The sequence below is a fragment of the Schistocerca americana genome, chromosome 2 (genome assembly GCF_021461395.2).
Source record: "Schistocerca americana isolate TAMUIC-IGC-003095 chromosome 2, iqSchAmer2.1, whole genome shotgun sequence".
Lineage (NCBI taxonomy): Eukaryota > Metazoa > Arthropoda > Insecta > Orthoptera > Acrididae > Schistocerca > Schistocerca americana.
This window is the reverse complement of record NC_060120.1, coordinates 289,683,734-289,707,663: the sequence shown is the minus strand read 5'-3', so window position 1 is coordinate 289,707,663 and position 23,930 is coordinate 289,683,734. Positions and strand designations below refer to the sequence as shown.

General features: G+C 39.9%; 1 protein-coding gene across 4 annotated transcripts in view; it reads right to left on the bottom strand.

The window, feature by feature from the left end:
• LOC124595731 (ATP-dependent DNA helicase Q1-like) overlaps positions 1 to 22,729 on the bottom strand; it is a 137,577-nt gene extending 114,848 nt beyond the window's left edge. Inside the window, exon 1 of one of the 4 annotated variants that reach the window (XM_047134602.1) lies at positions 22,579 to 22,729. The gene's annotated coding sequence lies outside the window, so the exon portion shown is untranslated. Of the gene's footprint in view, positions 1 to 22,371; positions 22,517 to 22,578 lie in introns of those variants that run through there. The other 3 variants (XM_047134603.1, XM_047134604.1, XM_047134605.1) reach the window with 3 other exon arrangements.
• Positions 22,730 to 23,930: the final 1,201 nt, after the last annotated feature.

Here is a 23,930-nt window from a genome sequence, read left to right as displayed (position 1 = left end):
AGCAGTGCGCTTTGGCGACACGGAAGACGGCCGAGGGCGGTTACCGTCAGGTGGCACTGTAGATGAGACACGCCATGGAAGAGGAGAGGAACTGGGTTTCTTATGAGCCTTCTTGGAAATAGGACGTTGTGATGAGGGAGGAATCGATGGTTGTGAAGGCAGGGTACGTAAAAAATCTTCGCGAGTAGGCTCTTTTTTGGAAGTCCGGGTTTCTGATTTTGGGGCTTGTGATTTAGCAGAAGCCAATGAAGGGTGAGCCATAGAGTGAGCAGGTGATAGTGGGGAGGTTGAATGAGCAACCTTTGCACTGGCCAATCTGACGACCGTGGCACTAAAGGTGAGATCACAAGTCTGTGTGGCTGTCTCCTTAGTAGGCTGAGGAGATGCAAGAACAGTGCTATATTTACCTGCGGGAGGCACAGTGGGCTTTCGACTGGCGAATAACTTTCGATCAGCAAATGTCAACACCTTTTCCTTCATTCTGATTTCCTGAATGAGCCATTCATCTTTAAAAATGGGGCAAACTCTAGAGGAAGCAGAGTGGTCACCCATACAGTTGATGCAATGAGGGATGGAGGTGGACAAGCACCCTCATGGGCATCCTTGCCACATGTAACGCATTTGGCTGGATTGGAACACGACTGGCTGGTATGATTGAACCGCTGACACCGATAGCAACGAGTAGGGTTGGGGATGTAAGGGCGAACTAAAATTATCTCATAGCCGACTTTTATGTTCGATGGAAGTTGAACTCTGTCAAATGTCAAGAAGATAGTACGGGTTGGAACCGGGTCCTTGTCAATCCTTTTCATGACTCGAACAGCTGTTACACCATGGTCAGACAGGTAGTTTTGAATTTCCTCGTCAGAAAATCCGTCAAGGGAGCATGTATAAACTACCCCGCGTGATGAATTTAAAGTGTGGTGCGCTTCCACTCGGACAAGGAAGGCGTGTAGCAGTGAAGTTCGCAGCAATTTTTGAGCCCGGAGGGCACTGACTGCTTCTAACAACAAGGTGCCATTTCGTAATCGGGAACAAGACTTTACAGGACCTGCAATTGCATCGACACCTTTCTGAATAATGAAAGAGCTGACTGTGGAGAAGTCTTGACCTTCGTCCGACCAAGAAACAACAAGTAACTGTGGCACTAGTGGAAGAATTGTCCATGGCTGAGACTGATTTAACTTTCGCTTGTGAGCAGACATAGTAGATCATGAGGAAACCATTGTGGAAGTATCCCCCATGATTACCGACGTCTCCGATGGCACGCTCCTTCCTTGTGGGGGCCCTCTCTGAGGGCACTCCCATCTTAGGTGATTGTTCACACCTCCCGAGAACCGGACAGAGGAACCAATCGGCACTTTCGGAAGGTACCAGCTCGGGTAATCACCCCTCCTTGGGCTTGGCCGTTACCAGAGAGTACGTGTGTGTCCTACCTGTCCACCCGGGGTGGGGAATTACGCGTTACCCCGTCACCAGCTACACATGGGAATGCGTGGGTCAGCCTTCAGACACGCACAGGGGGGAAATAAGAGAAAGGGATGTACAAAGAAAAGGAGAGGAAAGAAGAGAGGTCTCAAGCGCTGCAGCGGAGAAGAGGGTAGAGAAAAGAAGCAAGGAAAAGAGAAGGACAGAGACTTTCCAGCAGAAAAAGTGAAGATGAGAGACTGTCTTACAGTTACAAGCGTCCATCTCCGGATGTAGGCACAAAACATACTCCCAGAGGGGGAGAAGGGGAAGGGAAGAGGCGGAGGTGAGGGGGGTAGGTAGGATGGGGGATGGGGAAGGATGTGGAAAAGGAAGGTATGCAGCCCGGACAGGAAAGAGGGCCGCACTAGCTCAGGGTCCCGTGCTTGCCACAAACGTATCCACAAAAGATCTGTGGACCCCCTGGGGGAGTAATGGAGGAATACCAGATTTCTTAATCAGAGGTTTACAAGAGTCTCTACACTTGCACCCAAATAAGATTCTCATGGCCCTTTTCTGTAGTTTAAAAGTGCTATTAGCAGTTTTAGAGTTTCCCCAGAAAGTGATCCCATATCTAATACGAGAATGAAAGTAAGCATGATATGCGTTCATTACTGTTTTCTCACTACAGCATAATTTTATTGAGCAAAGAAGGTAACATGCTTTTCTCAGTACTGCATATGTTTATTCCATTTTCTACAACTATACCTACATTTATACTCCGTAAGCCACTCAATGGTGTGTGGCGGAGGGCACTTTACGTGCCACTGTCATTACCTCCCTCTCCTGTTCCAGTCGCGTATGGTTCGCGGGAAGAACGACAGCCAGAAAGCCTCCGTGTGCACTCAAATCTCTCTAATTTTACATTCGTGATCTCCTCGGGAGGTATAAGTAGGGGGAAGCAATATATTCGATACCTCATCCAGAAACACACCCTCTCGAAACCGGGACAGCAAGCTACACCGCGATGCAGAGTGCCTCTCTTGCAGATTCTACCACTTGAGTTTGCTAAACATCTCCGTAACACTATCACACTTACCAAATAACCCTGTGACGAAGCGTGCCACTCTTCTTTGGATCTCCTCTCTACCCTCTGTCAACCCAATCTGGTACGGATCCCACACTGATGAGCAATACTCAAGTATAGGTCGAACAAGTGTTTTGTAAGCCACCTCCTTTGTTGACGGACTACATTTTCTAAGGACTCTGCCAATGAATCTCAACCTGGCACCCGTATTACCGACAATTAATTTTATATGATCATTCCACTTCAAATCAATCCATACGCATACTCCCAGATATTTTACAGAAGTAACTGCTACCATTGTTTGTTCCGCTATCATATAATCATATAATAAAGGATGCTTCTTTCTATTATTCACAATACATTACATTTGTCTATGTTAAGGGTCAGTTGCCACTCCCGGCACCAAGTGCCTATCCGCTGCAGATCTTCCTGCATTTCACTGCAATTTTCTAATGCTGCAACTTCTCTGTATACTACAGCATCATCCGCAAAAAGCCGCATGGAACTTCCGACATTATCTACTAGGTCATTTATATATATTGTGAAAAGCAATGGTCTCATAACACTCCCCTGTGGCACGCCAGAGGTTACTTTAACATCTGTAGATGTCTCTCCATTGAGAACAACATGGTGTGTTCTGTTCGCTAAAAACTCTTCAATCCAGCCACACAGCTGGTCTGATATTCCATAGGCACTTACTTTGTTTATCAGGCGACAGTGCGGAACTGTATCGAACACCTTCCAGAAGTCGAGGAAAATAGCACCTACTTGGGAGCCTGTATATAATATTTTCTGGGTCTCATGAACAAATAAAGCGAGTTGTGTCTCACACGATCACTGTATCCGGAATCCATGTTGATTCCTACAGAGTAGATTCTGGGTTTCCAGAAATGACATGATACGCGAGCAAAAAACATGTTCTAAGATTCTACAACAGATTGATGTCAGAGATATAGGCCTTTAGTTTTGTGCCTCTGCTCGACAACCCTTCTTGAAAACTGGAACTACCTGTGCTCTTTTCCAATCATTTGGAACCTTCCGTTCCTCTAGTGACTTGCGGTACACGGCTGTTAGAAGGGGGGCAAGTTCTTTCGGGTACTCTGTGTAGAATCGAATTGGTATCCCGCCAGGTCCCGTGGACTTTCCTCTGTTGAGTGATTTCAGTTGTTTTTCTATTCCTTGGACACTTATTTCGATGTCAGCCATTTTTTCATTTGTGCGAGGATTTAGAAAAGGAGCTGCAGTGCAGTCTTCCTCTGTGAAACAGCTATGGAAAAAGGTGTTTAGTATTTCAGCTTTACGAGTGTCATCCTCTGTTTCAATGCCATTATCATCCCAGAGTGTCTTAATATGCTGTTTCGATCCACTTACTGATTTAATGTAAGACCAGAACTTCCTAGGATTTTCTGTCAAGTCGGTACATAGAATTTAACTTTCGAATTCACTGAACACTTCATGCATAGTCCTTCTTACGTTAACTTTGACATCGTTTAGCTACTGTTTGTCTGAGAGGTTTTGGCTGCATTTAAATTTGCAGTGAAGCTCTCTCTGCTTTCGCAGTAGATTCCTAACTTTGTTGTTGGACCATGGTGGGTTTTTCACATCCCTCACAGTTTTACTCGGCACGTACCTGTCTAAAACGCATTTTACAATTGCCTTCAACTTTTTCCATAAACACGCAACATTGTCAGTGTCGGAACAGAAATTTTCGTTTTGATCTGTTATGTAGTCTGAAATCTGCCTCCTATTACTCTTGCTAAACAGATAAATCTTCCTCCCTTTTTTTATATTCATATTTACTTCCATATTCAGGGATGCTGCAATGGCCTTATGATCACTGATTCCCTGTTCTGCACATACAGAGTCGAAAAGTTTGGGTCTGTTTGTTATCAGTAGGTCCAAGATGTTATCTCCACAGGTCGGTTCTCTGTTTAATTGCTCGAGGTAATTTTCAGATAGTGCACTCAGTATAATGTCACTTGATGCTCTGTCCCTACCACCCGTCCTAAACATCTGAGTGTCCCAGTCTATATCTGGTAAATTGAAATCTCCACCTAAGACTATAACATGCTGAGGAAATTTATGTAAAAAGTATTCCAGATTTTCTCTCAGTTGTTCTGCCACTAATGCTGCTGAGTTGGGAGGTCAGTAAAAGGAGCCAATCAATAACCTAGCCCGGGTGTTGAGTATAACGTTCACCCATAACAATTCACAGGAACTATCCACTTCTATTTCACTACAGGATAAACTACCACTAACAGCGACAAACATGCCACCACCAGTTGCATGCAATCTATCCTTTCTAAACACTGTCTGTGTCTTTGTAAAAATTTCGACAGAATTTATATCTGGCTTCAGCCAGCTTTCTGTACCTTTAACGATTTCAGCTTCGGTGCTTTCTATCAACGCTTGAAGTTCTGGTAGTTTACCAATGCAGCTTCGACAGTTTACAATTACAATACCGATTGCTGCTTGGTCCCCGCATGTCCTGACTTTGCCCTGCACCCTTTGAGGCTGTTGCCCTTTCTGTACTTGCCCGAGGCCATCTATCCTAAAAAAACCGCCCAGCCCACACTACACAACCCCTGCTACCCTTCTAGCCACCTGCTGTGTGCAGTGGACTCTTGACCTATCTAGCGAAACCCGAAACCCCACCACCCTATGGCGCAAGTCAAGGAGTCTGCAGCCCACACAGTCGCAGAACCGTCTCAGCCTCTGATTCAGACCCTCCACTTGGCTCTGTACCAAAGGTCCGCAGTCAGTCCTGTCGACGATGCTGCAGATGGTGAGCTCTGCTTTCATCCCGCTAGCGAGACTGGCAGTCTTCTCCAAATCAGATAGCCGCCGGTAGTCAGAGAGGATTTCCTCCGATCCATAGCGACACACGTCATTGGTGCCGACATGAGCAACCACCTGCAGATGGGTGCACCCTGTACCCTTCATGGCATCTGGAAGGACCCTTTCCACATCTGGAATGACTCCCCCCGATATGCACACGGAGTGCACATTGGTTTTCTTCCCCTCCCTTGCAGCCATATCCCTAAGGGTCCCCATTACGCGCCTGACATTGGAGCTCCCAACTACCAGTAAGCCCACCCTCTGCGACCGCCCGGATCTTGAAGACTGAGGGGCAACCTCTGGAACAGGACAAGCAGCCATGTCCGGGCAAAAATCAGCCACTCTGCAGCGAAAGTCCTAAGAATTTGGTTTCAATACTGTTACCAACAAGTTTGCCATTGATAGAGACTGACGGGATGAACATGTCCTTGTTAGGAGCATTGTGGAATTTTAGTGAAATGTTTTTTTTTTAATGTTTATTACAAGCTGATTATTCTATGCCCAGCTGCTAAGTTGTTTTGTGACCGTGTTTACTGACTGCTGTAACTTTTCGTTGCTGTTCCTTTTAGTAGAATTGTTGTGTCATTTGCAAATATGATTGTTTTATGTGCATCAACAGTTAAGCTCGGATCATTTATGTACAGAAGGGGTCCCATTACTGATCCTTGGGGTACACCACATTTAATTTGTTTATAGTCAGGTAACTGTTCAGGTACAGTTTTTAGTTTGATATGTGTGTGCTTGATGCACACTGTCTGCTTTCGATTAGTCTGAAAGGAACTGATTCAGTTGTCGGACAGACCTCAAATACTGTATCTTTCAAGCTTTCATAGCAGAATTTTATGATCCACCATATCAAAAGCTTTTTGACAGTTCAATTAGTGCTATTGATTCCTGTTTTTTGTCCATCAGGTTTAGGATGGAACTGATGCACTCGTAAATAGCAGTTGTTGTTGACCTCTTATTTCTAAATCCATGTTGTTCTTTACATACAACGTAGTTTTTATTTAAAAATTTCATAACTTTCTCATACGTAATTTTTTTCTTATCTTGCATTCTTATTTAATTTTGTTGCAGGTACACCATCAATGCCTACAGGGTTGGAATTTTTCAGTCCTTTCATTGCTTTAACTACTTCATCTTGTGAAACAGAACTTATGTACATTGATCCTCTACATGCACTTATTTTATATTCATTTGCCCGGGTGCTCCTATGTAAGTTCGATTGTAACATATTATCAGCAACACCTGTGAAAAAGTTGTTAAATGTGTTGGCTACTTCTAAGGTGTTTGTTACTTTTTTATTTTTTTGTGATAGTGTTATCTTTTTGCAAGGTTGTCTATATTCTCCAGATTCTTTTTTATAACACTCCAGATAGCCTTTGATTTATTAGCCGAATTATAAATGAATTCATCATTATGTATTATTTTTGCTGCTTTTATTACTTTTCTTAATATCTAGGAGTATTTTTTATATATTTTATAGTACGCTCATACTTCAAGTGAGGAATTTTTTGAGTTACATATTTCATGAAGCAGTCTTTTCTTCTAGCATGAAATTCTTATTCCCCTTGTGATCCAGCTGTTTTTTCTAGAGTTCCCCTTTATGGTTACAGTTTTCAGTGGGAATGCAATTTGATAGAAATGGGTTAATGTATCAGTGACGGTGTTGAATTTTTCATTTATATTGTTCATTTTGTACACTTCTGACCATTTTTCTTTCTGTAATAAGGTGTTGAAGTTGTTTACATTATCCTGATTATAACTTCTACACGAGATACTTAAAGACATCTTGTTAATAATACTGCCTATTACTTTTGTGCTTAATATTTGAGCAAGATGGTCACTAAAATCTGCATTGAAAATTTTTAATGAAGTGGTGTGTAAAGACTTCTTGACTAGAAATTGATCTAGAGCAGTTTGGCAAGTTTCTGTTACTCGGGTAGCCACTTTTACTTCAGCCTTTAAATTGTAGGATGTTGTGAGGTTCAAAAAGGTCTCTCTATTTCCACTATTTGTAACGAAATCAATATTGAAGTCACTACAGATTATCAACTCATAATCCTTTTTATTTACTTTATTTAGCAATGACTCCATTTTGTTTCAGAAGAGTTCAAAATTTCCAGGTGGTGATCGGTAAACTGTGGCAATAACCAGGTTGAACTAAATAATTTTTATAGTTGCAATTTCATAATCCTTTTCGACATTTGTTCTAGTTAAGTCAGGTAGGGTAATAAAATCTACATTTTCATTTGTGTAAATTGCCACCCCACCCTGATTGCCAGTTTTCCTGCAGTAGTAAGAAGCCAAAACAAATTTGTTTATTTTCATATTCTGGCAATGTCACAAATTTCCAGCCAACGGGTTGCAAATAGAATTTAAAATGCTTTAATTAGTTTTCAACACCAACTAGGGGCACCTTCTTCAGAAGAAACTGTTACCTTATTTGTGGTTAAAAGGAAATTTGAGAGGCATTGCTCTAGTCAAAACATTAAAACCACAATTAAAACATTTTCCACCTGAATACATAACAGGTATAGTCAAAACTTTAAAACAATATATAAATATGCCACTAAGGGCACTACAGTGATATAGGACACAAGTGACTCACGAGGAGACATAGTTATGGAAACATACCATGCAATAATATGTGCACTAAACAGTAAAATAAGTAACATAAACACATGGATAAATAGCCATACATAGTTTTATTCAAAACTTTGCATTAATTAATTTTTAATATCTTCCTTTGTGGTCATTCGATTTATTTTCTGAGCAACATGACACATAATTCATCATTCTTAACACATCAGTTTTTTATATTGATGTGACCTTATATCTCACAATGCCAGCAATGATTTACACATAATGCTCTCTCGTCTTGTTTTGAACTCATTTTCCACACAACAACAATCTCCTCTGTCTATGTAACACCAAGGGACTGTCAAGGATATCATCAACACTGCACACACAGTCAGCACAATATTTCCAGGGTCCACAACATACTTTCAAAGTTTTTGATGTTCTGAACGTTATTGCGCAACCTCTCAATCTCACTCCTAGTTGGTCAATATTACTGTGCATCCAAGAAATACTGCCAATATTATTGACCATCTACGGAGCACTTAAGAATACATATAATAGGCAGAGACTCAATACAAATTAACTCACTGCCAACAAACACAACAAATACTTTGTTCGCCAAATCCCAACACCCCACTCTGAACAAATATTTTTATGTGCTCACAATAATATAGAACGCTACACCATCTCAAAGCACTACGCATGGAACTTTATGCATTTAAACCACACAAGTTTACCAATTTTTGGAATTTGTCTTTATGGATTGGCTTGGCCAATAAATCAAAGCATTTCCTTTGTACACAAATATTTCATAGTAATATCATTCTTTTTTCGGTGGTACCTAATAAGATGTTGCCTAATATCAATGTGCTTGGAGCTCACACTTGTTATTTCAATCTGAGATAACATGATTAGCTCTCATTTCCTTTCAATGCACTTTGGTCGGTTCAGTAATCACATGCGGCTCAGATTCACCTTTCAGAGTTCTTAACCGTAACACTCCTCGTAAGGTGAGAGACAATCAGACTCTTTGTTTCTCACAAGACCAGAATATTACTCCTCCCATCTACTTGAAACAGCTACTTGTAACAGAAATTTGTTATGCAGTTCATTTCGCCCATCTGCATCAATAAGACATTCCAGTTTCCTGCCTTACAATACCTTAATCTGTAATCAACTGTTCCATTTAAATATTTATTTAACTGCAACCCAATGTACAATTCTATAGTCTCTGCAAAATTTGTTCACAGTGTTCGTTGCTAAGACAATATCTGGCATGGAAATTTGAGCTAAATGTACAGGACTTTCCACTGCCTCCAAATAAGGTACTTCCTTTTCATACATTTCATCTTCTTTACTATCAGCTGTACACTCTGTTCTATAGGTGTGGATAGATGAGGTTCCAAGTCGTCACCGGGCACATAAAAAAAGACTGAGAACATTGGAAGCTTTCACTAACAGTGAACAGGTGTGTGTGTGTGTGTGTGTGTGTGTGTGTGTGTGTGTGTGTGTGTGTCCGCATGTCAGTCAATCACAGTCAAAAGAAGGATGCTCAAAGCTAGCAGCATTCTCTGTCTTTGTTCATGTAACTCTTGATGACACAGCACCTCAACTATGTGGCAAGCCGTTACCTTCCTTTTCTATAGCTTTCTTCCAGTTATTTGCATTCGGTCTGGCCACAGCTTCCTCAGCTGTAAGATGTTTATTGTTGGATGTTTGAGCAGCCATGTACATGTACAGAACTTTGCTTTTGGAGTTTACTGGATCTCATCATCCATTTCATCTTAAATAAACATATATATAACTATTCTTGAACAACTTATTCAAGTCTTTTAGTTTCTAACTTTGCCTTTGCATTCTCTTGTACATCATATTCAGGATTAATATCTTCACATACTTTTTCGCCCTTTGATTCATTTTAAGCACATCTAAAAATATTACATCTCTGCTAGTTATTATCTTCTTCTTTTTAGCATTTGTAAGTCTGTAACATATGGAATCTTCACAGTGACCAATAAAATATACTTTTGAGATTTACGGTTGCATTTTCTTCTAAGTCATTTGAGAACTTGGATCATGGTGTTGCATCTAAAAATTCTTAGATGATCTAGATGGATTTTGTTTCCAGTACAAATATCATGTGGAATCTTGTTTAGTACAGTTTCAGAAGGTAATCTATTATTTAGATACACTGCAGTTGATGCTGCTTCTGCCTAATAACGTAGTTTGATGTCTGATTTCAAATTCACTCAGTTGTTGCCTAAGCTGTTTGTCGACAAATTGGGTACCATTGTCTGATCTGAGAATTTTTATCTTCTTACCAGTATCTCTTTTAACCATAGCGTGAAAACTGTCAAATATTTCACTCACTTTGTCCTTGTTTCTAAGGAAATAAAAATGGGTATATCTTGAAAAATCATCAATAAAGTTAAGGAAATAACTACTGCCTCCTATAAATTCCTTTTCCACAGGCCCACTTTTATGAGTATCAGCTGTAAAAGCTCAATAAATCTACTTTTACTTGTTTTGAATGGTAATCTGGCTAGCTTTCCTTGTATTCAAATTTCATAAGTTACTTTTACCCTTGTTGCCATACCTTTTCACAAGGCAATACCTTTCCAATTAAGATAGCCAAGTCTTTGATTTCACAAAAAACCTTTTGCAGGATATACTGGATAACAATTTCCAACTTGAAGAGCATCTAATTTATAAATACTGCTTTCGTTATTTACTGTGGCTATTACAAAGCCACTCTGATCAATTATTTCTGCACAATTTAAATAAAAAAATAATTTACTGTCCTTACTATTTCACTCACTGAAAGCAAGTTTCTAGCAGCACTCTTCACACAATGTACATTATGTGCTGTAATATCTTGCAGTCTGGATTTTAGAGAATGCCTTTTAAACATTCACTCGCCTTATTTTACAAGCATTAAATAACAAAACTGCACTGGTTGGTATTTACTGTGACCTATCTAAGGCATTTTACTGTGTGACTCACAATATTCTCCTGGATAAACTGAGGTGTTATAGGACTGACGGTATAGTCAACCATGGATAATGTCATATGTAGCCAAAAGGCTGCAGAAAGTGTTACTTACTAATTCAACCAATGTAGTCAGGGAACATTATTCTGACTAGAGAGAATTCATGTATGGGGTTTCCCAAGGTTCAAACTTAAGACCTCTTACTGTTCCTCATATATATACTGATTTCAGTAAAATGCAACATACAGAAATAGTTCTTTTTGCGGATCACACTAGTATTGTAATCAATCCAAGTATACATGCAGCAAGAGAAACAGTGATAAACTATTTTTTTTTTAAGTGCAATTGACTGGTTTTCTGCGAATGGGCTAACTCCCAATTTTAAGAGCCACAATGTATTCAGTTTTGCACACCTAGAGGTACCACATCAATGATAAGTAACATGTGATGAGGATATACTAAATAGAGTGAAAACTTCAGAAATTTTAGGTGTCCATACTGATGAGAATATAAACTGGAAAAAAAGTGTGTGTGTGTGTGTGTGTGTGTGTGTGTGTGTGTGTGTGTTTGTTCGCACTCCTCATTACTTATGTGATCTACCCATCTGATGTTCAGTATTCTTCAGTAGCACCACATTTCAAAACCTTCTATCCTCTTCTTGTCGAAACTGTTTATCATCCATGTTTCACTTCCATACATGACTACACTCAATACAAATACTTTGAGAAAAGGCTTCTTAACACTTAAGGGAAGCTGGAATGCCCTATCCTGACAATATTAAATTTAGTGACTTAGCTTCCCTATATTTCAGGAACCACTGTAGCCATTGACATGGAACTTTTACATGGCATTAAAATGCATGTTCTGAGTCTACTGAACTACAAATAATTGCATTTCAGTCACTGCTTTCAGAAATACGGTTTTTTAATTACACAGTTGAAATTTTGTGTACTTTTTTGTACGTTATCCTAAATAATTTTAATTATACATAACATTATGTTGTTCTTTTAATGTAGTAGCCTCAGGATATGTATGTTAATATATGCTTATTTTTTTATTTTTAGTCACTCAGAAGCACCCTGCACTGTAAGGTATAGCATCCTCTCGATCTTTTTCCAAGCTTTTTCTTCTTTTCTTTATTCTGGACTCCGTAGTGGCCAGCTGTGATGCATACTCTTCTTTATCAATATGAACCTGTCCATCTGTTCAATTTCTCTGATGCAGTTTGCTCTTGGATTAATTCCCTTATGCTGTGGCACTTTCACCTTACCAACATTGCCATCATTAAAAGCAATAACAGCATCAGTGATGCCCCACTTTAGTGTCTTCATTCCAACAAAAACATTTACTGGTAAGTGAGTCCATATAAGATAACTGAATGACTCACTGGGATTTTGAGTCTGACTATGCAGACGCTTCTTCAGTAATTCAGGATTTACCAGTCTCTGTAAATAGGTTTTATGATATCCATGACTGCTGCTAGGATGAAATGTTTATGGCTGTAGGAACTATTTGAGTACTGGGCATTGCAGTAATTGCACCATGACTCAGGTCCAGGAGGGCAAAGGTGGTGTACTGGTCTTTCATCAGTTGACAGTCCATGGAAGAAGGTAGCCCATACTGCCTGCTTCATTTTCAACAAATCCTCAGTATTATTTCTAATCGCTATCCCATAATATTGCTGTAGTTCATCAATCATTCTGTCTGCCAGCCTGCCTCTTATGGTTTTACCATCAGAATGTTTCTTGTCTCTCAAACTTCGTTTCAATTTCCTCAACCTCGTGCCCATCATCTTCTGGACATGACCACCACTGTTAACCTTTGTAACACAGCAATCCACAGCCTACTATACAAAAAATTACTGATTTTTATTAGATCTTTAAGTAACGCACATAAAATTTTTTAACATTTTCAACCAGTGTAGATTATCCTTCAATAAAATTCTTCAGGGTATCAGACCGCATCGTCATAATTTTAAAATGCGTCAACGTTTCGGCCAGCGTTGCAGCTAGCCTTCATCAGGGCCATACGTTAACTGCTAAATGAACACACTTGGTTCCTTAAATAGCTGCACGAGAAAACCGTGTCGTTACTTGATTGGCTGTAAAAGGAGGAGGAGGAGGGGTGAAAGGTATGCTTTATTGGTGTTTCCTTTATTATCTGTCATTGGCTGAAATAGCTGTTTTCTATTGGTCTTTATATTAATCCACCCCATCGGAGGAGACGGACGAATAGCGAACAGGTGATGGCTGTGACGTCACACTGTTTCCATGCTGTCCAGAAGCCGGCTGTGGTGTGCCATTGCTTTGTGTGCTCGCAACCACTACTGCGGCTCTCCGCGTGTCTGCATGGGCCGCCACGGCTCTGCCGCCGCTCCGTAGCCCTGCTATTGCAGGCAGCCAAGCCCTCGGAAGCTTGTACCCGTCCTCTCTATTCATGTTGGCGGGTCTTTTGGCTATTTCTATCGCCTCTCTAATCTTTCTTTTGAAAGTGAGAGGCTGCTTCGCCAGGACGCGGGCTTCTTGAAAAAATATTGGTTTCCCGCACTCGTCTCGGTGTTCCGCCACTGCTGACTTAGTGTGTTGTTTCAGGCGGATATATCTTTCATGTTCCGAGAGCCTTGTGCTAATCGGACGTCCCGTCTCACCTATGTAGACTAATCCACACGCACAACCAATTTCATACACGCCAGCTGTGTGTAGTTTGTCAACTGCATCCTTGGTAGACCGAGCATGTCTGATAAACTTCCCCGTCGAGAAAAGGCAGCACCCCATTCTTCTCTGTTTCCATTGTAAACTGAATTTTCCTATGCTGTTGGTTAAGGTGCTTGTGGAAGTTCTGTAACTCCTCTTCTCCGTGGTGCCAGATGACGAAAGTATCATCGACTTAGCGAAGCCAACAATTTGGACGTAATGGTGCGGACTGGAGGGCTGTTTCCTCAAATGCCTCCATGAAAATTTCTGCTGCGATAGGCGATAGGGGTGAGCCCATAGCTACACCGTCAGTTTGTTCATAAAATTGATCTCTCCACTTGAAATAGGTGGTCGTCAGACAGTGGCGCACAAACTCACATATATCAGGTGCCACGCGTTCTTCTAGGATGTTCACAGTATCTGACACTGGGACATTCGTGAATAGGGATTTGACGTCGAAACTAACCATCAGATCTTGGTCCGTAACACGCATTTCCTTTAGGAGAGACACGAAGTGAGTGGAATCCTTAACGTAGGACTCGGTTTGAGTTTATCGAAAACCTGATGGTAAACTTGGCCACAAAGTGTACAGGAAACCAACCAATACGGACAGGTACCTTCACGCCTCCTCCCACCATCACCCCACGCAGAAGAAGTCCGCCCTGCACACGCTAACGAATAGAGCGTACAGGATAAGCGACGAAGAACATCTGAAGACAGAACTTGAACACCTCAGGTCCATCTTCGGAACTAATGGCTATGGGAAGCAGATGATAGACAGCACCATGTCGACAAGGGAGAAGACTAATAGGGAAGAGGAGAAGGAGGCACAGAGCATTGCTGTGTTACCATATGTACAAGGGGTCACCGAACGTATTGGCAAAATTCAACGAAAAGCCGACATCAAACCAATTTTCCGAAGCAGAAACAAAATATCAGACATGCTCGGTTCTACCAAGGATGCAGTTGACAAACTACACACAGCTGGCGTGTATGAAATTGGTTGTGCGTGTGGATTAGTCTACATAGGTGAGACGGGACGTCCGATTAGCACAAGGCTCTCGGAACATGAAAGATATATTCGCCTGAAACAACACACTAAGTCAGCAGTGGCGGAACACCGAGACGAGTGCGGGAAACCAATATTTTTTCAAGAAGCCCGCGTCCTGGCGAAACAGCCTCTCACTTTCAAAAGAAAGATTAGAGAGGCGATAGAAATAGCCAAAAGACCCGCCAACATGAATAGAGAGGACGGGTACAAGCTTCCGAGGGCTTGGCTGCCTGCAATAGCAGGGCTACGGAGCGGCGGCAGAGCCGTGGCGGCCCATGCAGACACGCGGAGAGCCGCAGTAGTGGTCGCGAGCACACAAAGCAATGGCACACCACAGCCGGCTTCTGGACAGCATGGAAACAGTGTGACGTCACAGCCATCACCTGTTCGCTATTCGTCCGTCTCCCCCAATGGGGTGGATTAATATAAAGACCAATAGAAAACAGCTATTTCAGCCAATGACAGATAATAAAGGAAACACCAATAAAGCATATCTTTCACCCCTCCTCCTCCTCCTTTTACAGCCAATCAAGTAACGACACGGTTTTCTCGTGCAGCTATTTAAGGAACCAAGTGTGTTCATTTAGCAGTTAACGTATGGCCCTGATGAAGGCTAGCTGCAACGCTGGCCGAAACGTTGGCGCATTTTAAAATTATGACGATGTGGTCTGATACCCTGAAGAATTTTATTGAAGAAGACAACGGCCGCGGAAGCCTACGCTTACAGTGTAGATTATATTTTAAAAAAATAAAATGAACTACTTCCCATGTGAGTTTATAAGTGATATATACATATCATTTTATTTGGAAAATTGCAAATTTTATAATGAGATAAAAATCCGAAAATGTGAAAAATTTTTTTTTTGCATTTTAACTCCCCTTAAGTCTGAATTCGATGTTAAAAAATTTCCCTTCTTCAGAAACGCTTCTCTTGCTATTGCCAGTCTACATTTCATATCCTCTCTACTTCGGCAATCATTTATTTTCTGCCCAAATAACAAAATTCATCTACTATTTTAAATGTCTCATTTCCTAATTTAATTCCCTCAGCATTCAACTACATTCCATTAGTCTTGCCTTGGTTTAGTTGCTATTCATGATATATTCCCTTTCAACACCCTGTCCAAACTAATCAACTGCTCTTCCAAGTCCACTGCTGTCTATGACAGAATTAAAATGTCAGCAACAAACCTCAAAGCTTTTATAACTTCTCCCTGAACTTTAATTCCTATTCCAATTTTTTTCTTTGTTTTATTTACTGCTTGCTCAATGTACGCATTGAGTAACATCAGCGATAGGCTACAACATTGTCTCACTACCTTCTCAACCACTGATTACTTTACATGCCACTTAACCACAGTTAAGTAAGGAAGAGGCTCCAGTAGAAGTAGATGTAGTTAAGATGCAACAGAATCTCACTAGGAAACCGTTTCAAAAAAAGCAGATAGTAAGAGGAAAGTTCTGTTGCTAGGTAGCAGCCATGGAAGAGGTGTGGGCCAGATTTTGCAGGAAAAATTAAGTGAGAGGTACCAGGTCACAAACTTTTTCAAGCCAAGTGCAAGTCTTAGCCAGGTGGTAGACGATATAGGTTCCTTGTGCAAGGGATTCACAAAGCAGGATCATGTGATGATAGTGGGTGGAGTGGGAAACAGTATTGATAGGGATCAGGGCTACAGTATTGAGTGTGACCTGGTGAAAATAGCCTTGGCAACGACCCATACCAATGTTGGGCTGGTGCCTGCTTTCATGCGGCATGATCAGCCCCAGTTGAACCACTCTGTCAGGAGGGTAAACATGGAGTTGGATCAGTTGCGTACGGCGGCCACTCTGTTAGACATTGGATTGGTTCCTGTTGAGGCTATTGATAGGGGGGGATTTCACAAGGCATGGCCTACACCTCAATAGGAAAGGGAAGGGTAAACTGGCAGGGTTGTTAGCGAAATCCATAAGGTGGGGACTAGTACTTTCCTGTTGTGAGAATTTTGTGAGTTTTGGACCTCTTTAGCACCTGCCTGCCTAAACTTCTCATTGGACACTAGTATTAGTCTAAAAAGGAGGTACACCATATTTAACCAAAATATTGTTGGATTAAGAAAAAAGTAGATCCTCACAAAAGTAAAGTAAAAAATAATTTTACCATTTTTCACCAAAATATTCCAGGATTGAAGAATAAAGTAGATGAGCTCCTGGTTTGTTTAGATGACATTGAATCTGATAATGTAATAGATATACTATGCCTGTCTGAGCATCACATTGTGTCTGATATGGAAAAGGTAAATATCAGTGGTTATAAACTAGCTGCACATATGAGTAGAGAGGATAAGGTGGGAGGAGGAGTTGCCATATATGTCAAAAGTTATCACTGTGTAGAAAGCTTACATACAAAAAAGTTTTGTCTAGAGGAACATATAGAAGCATGTGCCTGTCAACTTAAACTGAAGGAGGGCTCTTTTATAATTGCAACAGTATATAGGTCCCCTTCAGGAAACTTTCATTTATTCCTCGGATCCCTTGTTGTGCTATCTGTCAGATAGGGGAAAGCAAATAATTATTTGTGGGGACTTCAATGTTGATTCACTGAAAGAGTGTAATAGGAAGAATGACCTGGAAGTCTTGCTCGGTTCTTTCAATTTGACATCTGTCATTAATTTTCCTACTCAGGTAGTAAAGGACAGCAGCACATTGATAGATAACACTTTCATAGACCAAGATAGGTTTAAAAACATAAATTATTGTCCTGTTGAGAATTGACTTTCTGATCATGATGCTCAGCTAGTTACAGTATACGACATAGCTCCATTCAGTAATTCAAAACTACCCTCCAAAGTTGTGCGTTCAATTAATGACTCAATTAGAAATTTCAGAGAAAATCTTCAGCAGTTAGACTGGGATGAGGTGTACAGGGAACCCGATGCTAATTTAAAAGATAACTTATTTCATGATACACTTGTAAGAGAATTTGAAAACTGTTTCCCCAAGAAAGTAGTTAAATCTAATTATAAGAAACCATGCAAAAAAACCTTGGCTTACTAAAGGAATAAAAATATCTTGTAACCACAAAAGGGAACTGTATCTAACAACATGAAAGGGTAATGACCCAGAAGGAGCCAAATACTATAAAAACTACTGTGCTCCATTAAGAAAGGTTATTAAAAAGTCCAGAAGCATGTGCATCCTGTCTGAGATTAATACCTCTGATAACACAATCAAAACAATTTGGAATATTATTACAAGGGAGACAGGGCAACCAAGAGTACACGATGGCGGCATCACCATCAAAGCAAATGGAAACTCGATAAACAACAAGCCGGAAGTCTAAAACATTTTGAATAATCATTTTTAAAATGTTGTAGAGAAAATGGGATCTAAATTTTCATTAGAATAAGCAAGGCAGTTAATGGAAGAGGCCTTACCCACACCATTTGATACAATTGAAATTCCACCCACCTCTCCTTCTGAAATTAGGAAGATAATAAACTCTCTCAAGAACAAAAGCTCACATGGAATTGATGGCATTTCCAGCAGGATAATAAAAGCGCGTTCCCAAGAAATAAGTGGGATTTTTAGGCACATATGTAACAGCTCTCTGAAGCAGGGTATTTTTCCAGATAGACTGAAGTATGCCATTGTTAAACCACTGAATAAAAAAGGGGATACGTCTGATCTCAACAACTACCGCCCAATCTCTCTTCTGACTGCCTTATCCTAAATTCTTGAAAAAGTAATGTATTGTAGAGTAGCTTCACACCTTTGTAAAATAAAAGTTTTAACAAAATGTCAGTTTGGTTTCCAGAAGGGTTTTTCAATGGAAAATGCCATATATACTTTCACTAATGAAATATTAAATGCTCTGTGAAGCCGGAAGTCACCCATTGGGATTTTTTTTGATCTATCAAAGGCTTTTGATTGTGTAAATCATGGAATACTTCTAGATAAGCTCAAGTACTGTGGTATGAATCAAATGGTTTAAATCATACCTAATTGGAAGAGCACAGAAAGTTGAAATAAACAGTTCATACAATATGCAAAAAACTGGTGATTTCTCAAACTGGGGAACAATCAAGAATGGGGTGCTGCAAGGTTCGGTCTTGGGTCCTCTGTTGTTCTTAATATATATCAATGACTTGCCATTCTATATTCACGAAAATGCAAAGCTGGTACTTTTTGCTGATGATAAAAGTATAGCTATCACACCCAACAGACAAGAATTAATTGGTGAAATTGTAAAATCATTACGTGGTTCTCTGCAAATGGGCTCTCATTAAACTTTGACAAAACACAGTATATACAGTTCCACACACCAAATGGAATGACACCATTAATAAATATATACTTCGATCAGAAATCGGTAGCTAAGGTAGAATATTCAAAATTTCTAGGTGTATGCGTTGATGAGGGGTTCAACTGGAAAAAACACACTGGGGATCTGCTGAAACGTTTGAGTTCAGCTACTTATGCTATTAGGGTCATTGCAAATTTTGGCGATATACATCTGAGTAAATTAGCTTACCACGCCTATTTTCATTCTCTGCTTTTGGATGGCATCATATTCTGGGGTAACTCATCATAGAGTAAAAGAGTGTTCATTGCACAAAAGCGTGTAATCAGAATAATTGCTGGAGCTCATCCAAGATCATCCTGCAGACACTTATTTAAAGAGCTAGAGATCTTTACTGCAGCCTCACAATATATATATATTCACTTATGAAATTTGTCATTAACAATCTGAACGAATTCAAAAGTAATAGCAGTGTATATGGCTACAACACTAGGAGAAAGGATGATGATCACTACTCAAGGTTAAATCTAACTTTGGCTCAGAAGGGGGTAAATTATGCTGCCGCAAAAGTCTTTGGTCGCTTACCTAATAGCATCAAAAGTCTGACAGATAGCCATATAGCATTTAAAATGAAATTAAAAGAATTTCTTAATGGCAACTCCTTCTACTCATCAGATGAATTTTTGGATATAGTAAGTGGGTAGGTAATTCCCCAACCACCACAAAAAAAATATTGAGTGTTGTGTAATATTTTGTGTAATGTAATATCTTGTATAGACACCCACTATTAACCTGACACATTCCACATCATTACGAAGTGTCGTATTCATGATGGAACAAGTACTAATCTAATCTAACAACTGCTGTCTGGTTACTGTACACGTTGTGAATAGCCTTTTGCTCCCTGTACTTTACTCCTGTTAGTACTGAATTTCAAGGAGAGTAGTCTAGTCAACATTGTCAAAAGCTTCTTCAGAGTCTACAAATGCTATAAACACAAATGTAGGTTCACCCTTCCTTAACCTGTCTTCTAAGATAAGTGGTAGGGGTCCCCCCCTCTCCTGCCACCTTTCCCTGCCTCATGTGGTCCTACATTTCTAAGGTCAGCTTCTACTACTTTTTCCACATTTTTTTCAAATATCTGTGATCAGTTATTGAGTGGTGATATTGTACAATATCATCTGTATAACTGAATACAAAACCTAACTCCCTCTTCCTTTCTCCAACCAACCCACAGGATTATGCAAGTAATTAGAATGTTAAAAACAATATATTCAATTGGGAAGTATAAAGTGCCGGACTATGTCATTTAAAACATTGGTGACCTCATTGCAATAACGTTAGTCCACCTGTTCGACACTACATTTACAAGTGGAATATTTTCTTGCTATTTAAAGATCATGATGCTCAAGTCACTTTTCAAAATGGGGGAAAAAAGGAGAGTTATCTGATTATAGACCCATTGTTCTGTTGTTTTCGTCTTCAAAAATACTGGACAAAAAGTTTTCCAGAAGAAGGTGTTAATTTTGTAGAAAATACAATATTTTCACTACAGCCAATGCAGTTTTCAGAAAGGCTGATCAACAGAAATTTTAAATATTTGAATATCTCAATGAAGAACTCTGAGAGCCTGATAGTGGCAAAAAAGTTACAGGTGTATGTATTGACCTGTCCAAGGCCTTCGACATTATAGACCATAATTTATTGCTGCAGACATTTGATAGTGTTGGTATCAGAAGCGCACCTAATGACTGACTAAGATCGTACTGGCTACAAGCAAGTAGTAGAAATACAATTTAATGAAAAAAAAAATTAACCAGCCACTGTTCTGTTCACAATGAAGAAAAATAAAATGTGCCACTAAGGTCAGTATGGCGAATCGTTCTATTTTTGATTTATCTAAGGGATCTAACAGGAAACGTACACTTTCACAACATTATTCAGTTTGCTGATTGAAGAAGCATATTAATCAGTGGTGAGACAGCAGAAATACTTCAAACTTGTTCAGCCAAAAAGAAAAAAAGAAAGCTGATAATGAGTAAAAGTAAAATCGTAGCATTAAATTTCCATAACAGTGACAAAGAGACTGAGGAGGACATGTAAAGTCAGTTTGTCGGACGCATTTATTGTTAGTGCAGCCACTGCAAAATTTCTAGTGATCTGGCTTCAAGACAACCCTATATTGGATTCACATATTGATGGTATGTTTAACAGATTAAGTACCCTGTGCTACTTAATGAAAAGCCTGAAACTTGTTTCATAAGGACTGTCTGATGACTTGTGTACTATGCTAATTTATGTCCTCCCCTAATGTATGAGACCTCTTTCTGGGGCAACCCACCATTCTCATTACAACTCTTTAGCGTGCACAAAAGAATAGTGAGAATCATGATGAACCGAAAAGATCAAACCTTGTATATGACTCTTAAAAGCTGGGGATGCTTCCTCTTTGACTTACAGTCTCGAAAGTGCAGTGTTTATTATGGAGTATTCAATAATATGTCCTGGTATACATACATTAACCCGTGTTCCATAGATCATGAATACGACATTTCAACATTAACCCTTGTTCCATAGATCGTGAATACGACATTTCATAATGGTGTGGAACATCTCGCTTTAACACAGGTTTTCTTTGCGTGATATAATTAAGGTTTTTTTTTAACTTCGTATCTGAAAATTCATCTATTGAGTTAATGGAGTTCTCATTCACAAATTCTTTTAATTTGTCTTTAAATGTTGGTTGGCTATAGACTGTTTGGCTATCTGTCAGACTTTTAATGCTATTCGGCAAATGACCAAAGACTTTTGTGGCAGCATAATTCACTCCTTTCTGTGAAAAAGTGAGATTTAATCCAGAATAGTGGAGATCATCCTTTCTTCGAGTGTTGTAGCCATACACTTAACTTATTTTTGAATTGGGATGGGTTATTAATGACAAATTTCGGTAAGTGAATATATGTATTGTGAAGGTACTGTGAACATGCTGAGTTCCTTAAATAAATGCCTGCAAGGTGATCTTGGGCAGGCTCCAGCTATTACCCTGATTAAACGCTTTTGTGCAATGAATACTTTCTCTCTTAATGATAAATTGCCCCAAAATATAGTGCCATATGAAAGCAGTAAATGAAAATAGGCATAGTAGGCCAAAATTTGCAATAACCCAAAGTAGGTGAACCTAACCATTTCAGCTGATCATCAATGTGTTTCTTCCAATTCAATTTCTCGTCAATGCACACATCCAGAAATTTTGAATATTCTGCCTTAGCAACAAACTTCTGTTCATATTCTATATTTTTTATGCAAAAATCAAAATATTCATTATCATAACACCTGGCAGAAAACAAGCAACAAATAAAAATGTGTCTTTGCCAAAGAAAAACAATACGCAATGGTAAAATTATCTATAATAAGGAGCCAAAAGAAATTAAGGTAGTAAATGACCTCATAAAATTCAATGCGGCGTTGAAATCAAAGTCCCTTGCATATTATTATTATTTAGTGTCACGATTTCGCTTCACTGCAAAGTGACTGCTGTCCATCCGCCTGTTTTCACAGGTAACTGACAGTAAATGGAGTTCACCCTGACTGGCATTGATATTTGATATACTTATTTGTGCAGCTTTAAATACATAAGTTATGGTTTCCCACCTACACTATATACCTGCTCTTCTGTTTTGGAATGGATTACTTCTTGTTTATAAACGTTATTATTCAATTCGTCTGCCAGTTTCAGTGCAGTTACTACGAAGACTACAGTTCCTCAGTCATAGATGATAGATGAATAACTTCGTTTCTCCCAGAATCCCAGATACTGATCAAGACTGTAGTGGTTACTGTAGTGTGGTGGTTACATCCTTGATACAAATCAACACGGAACGATGTGCCTGCACAAAAATCTGTGCTCACCGGACATCTCAACGGCGGAGACAGACCTAAGCGTGTGAACAAGAGATTTGTGGAAAGATGTGCATAAACCTGGAATTTGGTTTGAGTAAAACTGCCCAATTCTGTGGTCATAAATCACATCGGTCCAGGAAAATAGTAGCGCCTGCAGAGAAGATTGCCGAAAATACGGGGCGTGAAAGTTTTTGAGTCTGCTGTTTGTTCAGTGTAGTAGTTCTCATTATTGGGAAAGCAGTCAATTCTGTAGTGATTGATACACGACAGTGCTTTCGCGAATTCATTGGTGGATGTACTGAACTATATAGGAGTCACATGTTTGTGGAAGGAGAGGCTCAAAGATTACAGTGATTGAGATAAGAAGGCAGCTGCTCTCAATTCTTCAATAGAGAAAATAAGAGAGTTGACGCAGCAGCAAACAGCAAACTGTAATTTTAAAAGAAAAAACATCCCATGGACCATAAACAAATTATTAGTTCCGCTTGCTTTGAGCTTAGAAACCTCAATATGTTAGCCTACATGCGGGATTGCTACAACACTTGCACACAATAATCTCCTCCGTTATAATCTTTTGAGGCAGTGTCCACATCTACATTTACGCTCCTCAAATCACTGTGAAGTAAATAGCATGGGGCACTTTACATTGGACAAGTTAGTAGGGCATTTGGGAAGGTTAGCATCGCTGGCCATAGAAAACACAGGCGTCTAAAGCTTATTAGACGCCTGTATAGAAAACGCCTTGCAGTCTTATCTATGATGGTTGCAAGACAGTTCTGTATTCTTGCCTGTATCGAGTTTCTATAAAATAAAGTGTGTTGTGTACTCCATACCACTGCATCGCCTATCATTCACTATCACTACATACCAAAGATCCACATTGGGGACCCTGAACTACGAGTGAACATTAAAGTAGTCCAAATTCGCGTCACGACAATCTGACCATCACACCCCCATTGCGTCACGCCGACGGCGAATTTCGTTGAACTATCGCGCCTCTTGCTATCGACAGAGATGAACAGTGCTCCGAATGTTGCCCAAGTGACTAAAAGAGACAGTGACATTTCTCACATTGCATTCTCATTGCAAATCGCAGGGGCACA